The sequence below is a fragment of the Chelonia mydas genome, chromosome 7 (assembly GCF_015237465.2).
Source record: "Chelonia mydas isolate rCheMyd1 chromosome 7, rCheMyd1.pri.v2, whole genome shotgun sequence".
NCBI classification, from domain to species: Eukaryota; Metazoa; Chordata; order Testudines; family Cheloniidae; genus Chelonia; species Chelonia mydas.
The window spans coordinates 82,718,079-82,725,958 of NC_057853.1; the positions used below are offsets into that span (position 1 = coordinate 82,718,079).

General features: G+C 44.3%; 1 long non-coding RNA gene across 1 annotated transcript in view; it reads right to left on the reverse strand.

The window, feature by feature from the left end:
* LOC122466496 overlaps positions 1-6,122 on the reverse strand; it is a 72,959-nt gene extending 66,837 nt beyond the window's left edge. The window contains exon 1 of the long non-coding RNA XR_006292071.1: positions 6,007-6,122. This is a non-coding gene — a long non-coding RNA (uncharacterized LOC122466496). The remainder of the gene's footprint in view (positions 1-6,006) is intronic.
* Between the last annotated feature and the right edge of the window lie 1,758 nt (positions 6,123-7,880).

Consider the following 7,880-nt stretch of genomic DNA (forward strand, 5'->3'; position numbering starts at 1 on the left):
TTGGTTTGGATTTTAAAGAATTTTTCCCCTCTCCACCCCCTTCTCTTCCTTAATCAGCTATGCAGCCAAACTCTCATGTTAATGACATCAAAGCATGTTGGTACAAGAGAATATTAATTAACGCAACATAAAAAATTCAGCATTTGTATTTCTTTGCAGGATAACTGGATTAGAAGCAGGATGGTGAGGATAGCAAACCTTACTTTTAAAGAGCAATATCTTTAATGATCCTCAAGACACAGTGAAAGAGTCTGAAAAATCATTTCAGAAGTTCATGAAATGTGCTGCATTTGAAGCAATCACAGCCATTAGGAATCCAGAGAGGAGTTAGAAATGTAACAGTAGAGATGAAAAAGAGTTTAGTTGCACTACATACAGAGAAAAGAAAGTTATTTGAGCTTCTCCAGAATCCCATCCTAAAACTAGGCAGCAGTCTAATAAGTGATCACACATTCAGGTAATGAAACAAGCTTCAAAGTCTGAATGGCTGATCCTGGAGGCACACCACCATTTCCAACAGCTTCTGAAAGCTATCTTTTCCAAATTAATCTTTTCATGGATGTCACTCACTGCAGAATGGTTGAACATTGTTAATGAATAAGGCTCCCCTGGTGTGAATCTCTCAACTTGCCAGGGGAAAGGATGCACCCTGTGGCTAGTTATCTGCAGTCCAGAAGGCTCCTTGTCATCTGCCACAGCTACCGAGAACTTTCCACAAGTTTCTGACTGAAGTGAGATTTTCCTGCCTACTGTAGGCTGTGTCTGTGAGGATGGGTGGTGTGGAGCATCTCACACTTCTCACACCAGTTCCTTCCACTAAATATTTGCCTCCTGACTGACAGGTTGGCATTGCCAGCTGACAAAGCTCTCAGTGACTTTACAAGTTCCAACTACTTCAGACTGGCAGCTTTGGTTGTTCCTCCACGCTACAGCCAGTTCCAGTCCAGCATTTGCCCGGCACCTGGAACTAGGTCAGGGGAGATACTGTTGGATACACATCTCAACCTAACATGGATACACTTCTCAACCTAACCCCACCATTTTTGTTCACTTACAAAATTAAAGGCAATTCCTTTTCAAAAGTGACCCTATTTTATTATTTGTTCTGATGAGAATCTTTTTATAGACACTGTGGTTTAGCATCTCTGCCTTTCCAAGGCACAAAGAAGGAAGTGTGGAAGAAATTGTCAGTTAGCCCTAAGAATGCTAGCTCACCACATCCCTGGGAGAAAGGGATTTTGCACAGCCCAGCTTGCGTAGCTAGAAAGGGATCCTGCATGCCTCTGTGCAGCCTTATTAATTATCTCAAGAGCAGCCTGAAGTACATGAGATATCTGCCAATACAAATAATACACGGAAGAGAGTAACAAGGTAGTATGAAAGGGAAAGGATGGTGGACGGGGGCAACATCCATAACATTATACAGTAACTCAGTGAAGGTAGTGCTTACCCTGAGTGAGCAGAAAAAAACATCTTTTATAAGAGTACAGAGTGAATAAAGTAAAGGCTCTCTTCCAAGACAAAGTGGCATCACGACATGTGTGTGTTGCATCACCGTGTTACGGCATAACCATCAATGGCAATAACATGTTGAGATTAGTATCAGTGTCAATGATGATATTTTGGGATGCTCTTCATGCCTTCCAGGACAATCCCATCCAAAAACCTATACTGTCCCACCAAAACCAGAAGTCCAGACTGCCCACCTGTAACTAGTGAATCTCCACAAAATACAACACATGTTGTTCAATAAAGATGTGCAAAGGTTATAAATTACCACCTGTAGGTTACATGCATGTAAGGAAAAGTTATAAGAAGCAAATGATGTCAAAATGTTATAAGCAGCAAGATCCATTTGGAGACTCCAATATCAGCTACCAGTTCCTAAGAGGTTCAGTTGGGTAAATGGCATGGAGGCATTACAATCCCCAGGCTGACAAGTCATTGGGAGCCACCTAGATAGAGATAGCACCTCACTTTTCCAAAGTCATGACAGTTTTCATCGTTGCTCTGAATGGAACAGGCTGGTGCTTCTCCTCTTTGACCTATTGTAAGATTTGTTCCCTTCTGTCTGAAGGCTATTCTCAAAAGGCAGATTAATTTTAGGGGCCAGTTATGGCTGTAATAACAGAGACAGAATTAATTACAGTCTTCTGGACATTTTATTAAGGCTATTCAAGTGGCAAACACAGAACTGGTTGTTTGCTCACGGTGGCATGCAGTATAGATTATTCAGGGCCCTGATCCTGAAATTGACTGTTTGCAGACAGACTGCTGCGCAGGGCACAGGATTATATGTAAAAAAAAGTAGAATGTGCTTTTCATAAGCCCAGGCAGGATCATAATCCCAGTAGTACATCAGAGAAAGCATCTAGGACAGTGATGCTCAGACCTCAGGGGTTCAGGAGCCAAATTAGTGATCAACATTACCCAAAAGAGTTGCAGTAATGTGAATTCATTGTTTCATTTACTATTTTTTTCTCTTGGTTATTCTGACGAAGTATTCACTCTGATTGGTTAATAATTAAATCACATGGTGTTTTAATATCACGTGGTGCAATGAGCCACAGGAGACATATTAAAGAGCCACTTGCAACTCCTGAGCCCAAGTCTGAGTATTACAGATCTACAGAATGAGTAACGGTGGGCAATGTAACCTGATTGTATCATCCCAAACCTTCCTATTTATAACTTCTTGAATTATTTTGCATGCAAATTATTTTTCTGTATATCAGACTCATTAGTATGAAACCCAAACTTGTAATTAGTTCCTCCTTATACTGGGCTTTACAAAGAGTGGTTCAGTATGGAAACAATTTAAAACAAAGTAGTTCCAATGAATCCAACTCTGATCCTGCTTAAAAGTTACACATTAAACATCTCCACATTTATTGCCTGCTACTCTCTGGCGAGGTAAAGGGGAGAATGCTGAGCCAGATGGGAATGAATGAGGATGACAGAAAACAGAAGAGAACAGAAGGAGGGCAAAAGCGAGAGGCAGACAGAGGAAAGAGGATGGACAAAGAAAACTTTGAAGCACAAGTAAAAACATCCTTCTTATCTAGTGTCAAATTACTGCAATAAAATACCTATTAAAGTGAGATATTGATATCGGGGGACGTGGGTGGGTAGGAAGAAGGGAGCTTGAGAGAGCCTGGTTTAGATAAATGAGGACAGCAGCCCCAATATTGCTTTGCATAGAGGTGGGGTAATATCTCAGGGGGACACTGGCTGTTGAAGAGGGAGCAGGGCCAGTGGACCCATGCCTTCTCAGTACACTGCAATTTGGTCAATGAATTGGGCTTAAAAGAAGGTACCTGGGGCCCTATGGAAGGAGAGACTAGGTGAGTTTAGGTCTGGATCGGTCAAAGAGAAGGGCAGAAGGTGAGAGCCACCAGAGGCAGGAGGTTGTTTGTGGTTCCTGGGAGAAGGCTGGAGGTAGGAGAGCTTCCAGAGGGATTTGCTGGTTGGTGTCCCCAAGCCAGAGAGACAAGGCTGTAGAACTGAAGGTCAAGAAGCAGCAGAGGGGTTTCCCGCTGGCTCTAAGCCAGAGAACTGGAGCCAGGGCCCGGAGAGAGCTGAAAGCAGGAGAGCAGTGGCAGAGCTTACCTGCTGACTTCTCCAGGGCCAGAGAGCAGGATCCAGAGAAACTGTGAGAGGGCCAGGGGAGCGAGGGATGCTTCACAGCAAACAATGTCCCAGCAGAGAGGTGGTAGAGGTTCCTGGTGCAGAGTGCAGGTTGAACTCCAGTTGGAGGAGCTGAGGTGGTTGTCCAGGGACAGGAGGGCACTGACAGAGTCCAGGAATAGTCAAAGGGTCTGGGATGTGGGGTGCCATGGGATGAGACGTTGGGTGATCTTAATGACTATTTACATGGGGTGTGTGTTGAATGGATTTTATTCTGGGACTTTTGTTATGGACTATTTTTTGCAAGTTCTATAATAAGTGAGCCCCAGGGAGGGATGCTGAGAGAGAAGACCTGAAGTGCAGTTATAGGGTTACAGGAGAGGGGAAACTGAGGCAGGGCTCACATGTTGTGCCGGTCATGCTCTGGCTTGTTGCAGGGGGTTGCTCCTGGTGGGGTTGCTCTACAACAGGAGCCTGCTCTGGTTTTGATGTACATATGTTGATATTTCAGTAGAACATAACTTCCCTCTAGCACATTAAATACTACTGCTTTTATTTTCCTGCTTCTGAACCATCTGAAAATTATCTCAAATGCTGGAAATGAGACTGATTATTATACATTTTCCCCAGGGAACAGTCATGAACCCACCATTTTTATAATCAATCCAGATTTTCAACTTCACTCAAGTCTAAATGACAGCATTTATAGAGAAGGGGGTGGGGAGCACCCCCACTCCTCTCCCTAACATACACAGCCCCATTGCACATACACACTTCCTTTTGCTTGGCAGGCTAGAAGCCTGCTTGGGGGCAGAAATTCCTTTCAGAAACATCCGTGCCCCCCTTCTCTTTGCCATAGTGTATCCCATCTCCACAGGATGATTCAATACTGCATCATCATACAACTTCAAGACCCTCTTATCTGGATCTCCTTTAAACACTAGAGGGTATCCTACAAGGTTCCAGAATCTTTCTGGTCACACTGGACCTTCTAGGAAATTGTGGAATGGGTGGGCAGCCTGATCCAGTCAATGACAAACTGTTTCCCAACACTGCTACCAAGGAAGACAGCTCATTGGTCTTCTGATATCAAAAGCAAAAGGATAGGCACGCTAGCAGGCACAGAGGGAGAAATTAGTTAATAAATACAAAGCAATGAGATCTTTGTGTTTTTGACCCAAGACTGTCTCTTAAATTCAGAAAGCTCCCAGAGAACTAACAGCTCCCGTTTTCACGCAGTTGAGCATAGTACCACCTGGAGGCAAGGAAGCACTTTATCTTTCTCTCTGCTCCAGGGGCCCACCCCTTTTCCTCTCTTCTGTGAGCAACCCAACAGGCCAAGTTCTCTGCTAGTGTAATTAGTGACTTCAGTGGAGTTACACCATCAGGGAATTTGGCCCTCTCTCTTGAGCCTGTCTTTGTAGGCAGTGTGGGCTGACAGGAAGCGAGGAGGGGTGCAGAAAAAGGGGTCGCTCATGTCAGAAATATCTGAGTGACCAATATTGTTCTGAAGAGGGCCTGCTTACATCCCCTGTTTCCCTGGTGGTGTCCAGGTGCTCTGTTAGGTGAATACACGCTGGTGACTGAATGCAAAAAGCAACAGCTCCCCATACCAGCTCCATCTTCCATAATTAGAAGTACTAAAATTATCCAAAAATAGGGAAAGTGAAGCAGGAGAAGACAGATGTTTCCATGCAGCTGGCTTCTCTGTTTCCCACAAGATGCTGATAAATACAAACACCGAGGCTTGACAGATCCTGCTTGGCTGCATTCTTCCTGTCTGACAGAAAATTAAAAACAGCTGTACTAGATTTAATCATCTGCTCCCCTTAAATAATGAACTAGATGGAGGAGAGGAAATGGATTTATTCATATCATTTACTGCTGAAAAATGTTTACTGAGCTAACAAACCCATGCTCTTAGCTCAAAAAATCAGGGGGAAGGGAATTCATGGAGAACCTCAGCTCTGGGCATGGGTGGATGGACTGCCCAGGTAGAAACGTGAGATAAGAACTTTGTTAGGTGTATTAGTCCTACCACTGACAGAGGGAGGACTATGCCTTAGACTCCTTTTAGTCCCCCTAAGTGCACCCCACCAGTGACAGGCCTGGCTTCCTGCACCTTGCTCTGGGTAGAACCAGGTAGTCCAGCCATTTAGATTGGATCTTTGAGATCCCTGGGTCCTCAACCACACAGTTCCAACTCAGTTTTGACATGGGTATGAGTTTCCATTTGGGAGCCTGGGACAGCATACTTTTGCAGGGACACAAACAGCACCTTTGTAACAAAGCATTATTACTTCCTTCCTCAAAAGGTACAAAGTGTATAGAGCAAAGAGTAAACAGAATAGAATGCCTACAAGCATTGGTATTACTTACATCTTTGTAAGTTCCCCTCAGGCCAACCAACTACATCTCTGGCTGGGAGACAGATTCACTACCCCTCCTGCAGTTTCTACTTCTCTCCTGTGTGTCAGTCTCCCAGCCTGATGACCACTTCCCCCATTCCCTTCTGCCAAAGGAACCTTTTTAATTGGTTAGGAAATTTATGATCTCAGCCTTGGCAACACAAGTCATGCTAACTTTACTGGGAGATGCTACTTGCAGGTGCCAGCAATAGCCCGCGTTGTTCTTAGAGGCTTTGAAGGTGTGTACCTGAGGCTGTCCTGCCTCGGCCTTTGTTTCAATTCCTGTGTTTCCACCTTTTCAGCTCCCTTTGATGTAATTGGTGGCATTCAGGCAAGCTAATATCAAACAGATATCACATGCCCCTCAGGTTATTTATAAAAAATACTATACAGTTCCCTCTCTTTCTCCACATCCCTGAAAAAGATAGATATTTGTAGGAATGGGGTGGGGTGGGAAGGGAAACAAATCAGTTGATTTAGCTAAGCTGTTTGACTGGAACTATAGTTTTGTCATGGAACCAAGAATTTATTTTAAACCAGACCCTGGTGGGAGGCCTGCCAAAGAGTTCAGCATAAGATCCAAACACTAGGTCAGCAGTTTACAGAGTAGCTTTTCACTTCATGTCTGTCTCTGACTCCTGCCCTCTAATTCCACTCCCCACCAGCCTGCTATCCCTCCAATCTATTATCCCACGGTCCCACCCCATCTCCTCCAATCACTTTAAATGGGAAAGAACTGTGTGTGAAAGCACAGATAATTGTTAGCTTCCATTACTCAGAACTGGGGGACAGGGAGGGGAGTTGGGGGTTATGGTAAATTTTAGGATTAATAGAAGCAACTCGATGCCTCAGGCGGATTCTCCGTCACTGCTGATTTTTAAATCAAGACTGGATGTTTTTCTCAAAGATCTGCTTTAGGAGTTATTTTGGGAAAGTTCTCTGGCATGTGTTATACAGGAGTTCAAACTAGATGATGACAATGGTCCCTTCTGGCCTTGAAATCTATGAATTGAAAGGAAAGACTTTCTTGTTTATATAAACTATGTCCCAACTGCAACAGACAAAGTGACCGATGGCTAGATGTGACTGCTCCAGCTTCTGAACACTGTTCTACTGGTAAACAAGGGCTGTATAGAAGCTGCAACAGCCCCCAAGGAGAATTTCCTAAGTGCAGGATCAGCATAGGGCTGCGTATACAGCCCAAATACCGTAACCACCACTAGCATTATGGCTGTATACACTGTGGCTATTCTGTGTCATAGAGAACCCATAAGCAGCTGTGGGAGATGCTGCCATAAATTACAGCAGACCCTGGAGTTGCTCTAATATATGTTGGGAGCCTAAACTGCTGGTCTCTAAACAGGAAGAATCTGGAAGGCACAAAAATGGCTTACCTCCAGTTTTCATCCCCACCTCCTACTCTGCTGTGCCTTCTGTCCCATCCCGCTGAGCAGTACAGCCCAGAATGTAGCTGTAAACACATGGACTGAGGGCACAATGCCAGGGTTACACCGTAGTTTGTATTCACACCCATGAGTAATAATAATACTTTACCTCTGAAGATCTCAGAATACCTTATGATCATTAATGAATAAAGTTTCACACATTCCTTTGAGGGAGGGAGGTATCCCCATTGCACACATGCAGAAAAGGCAGCACAGGAGGGTTAAGTGACCTGCTTCATTGAGTCGGTGGCAGAGATGGAAATGAAACCTAGATCTTTCGACTTGCATTGCTTTGTCCGCAAAGTAGCCCTTCTTCAGGTACTGTACAGAACATGCCTCTGGGGCAGAAAGGGAATAGAGTTCTGGTGGGCACTGGAATCCAACCCTTGTTCTGGTTTAG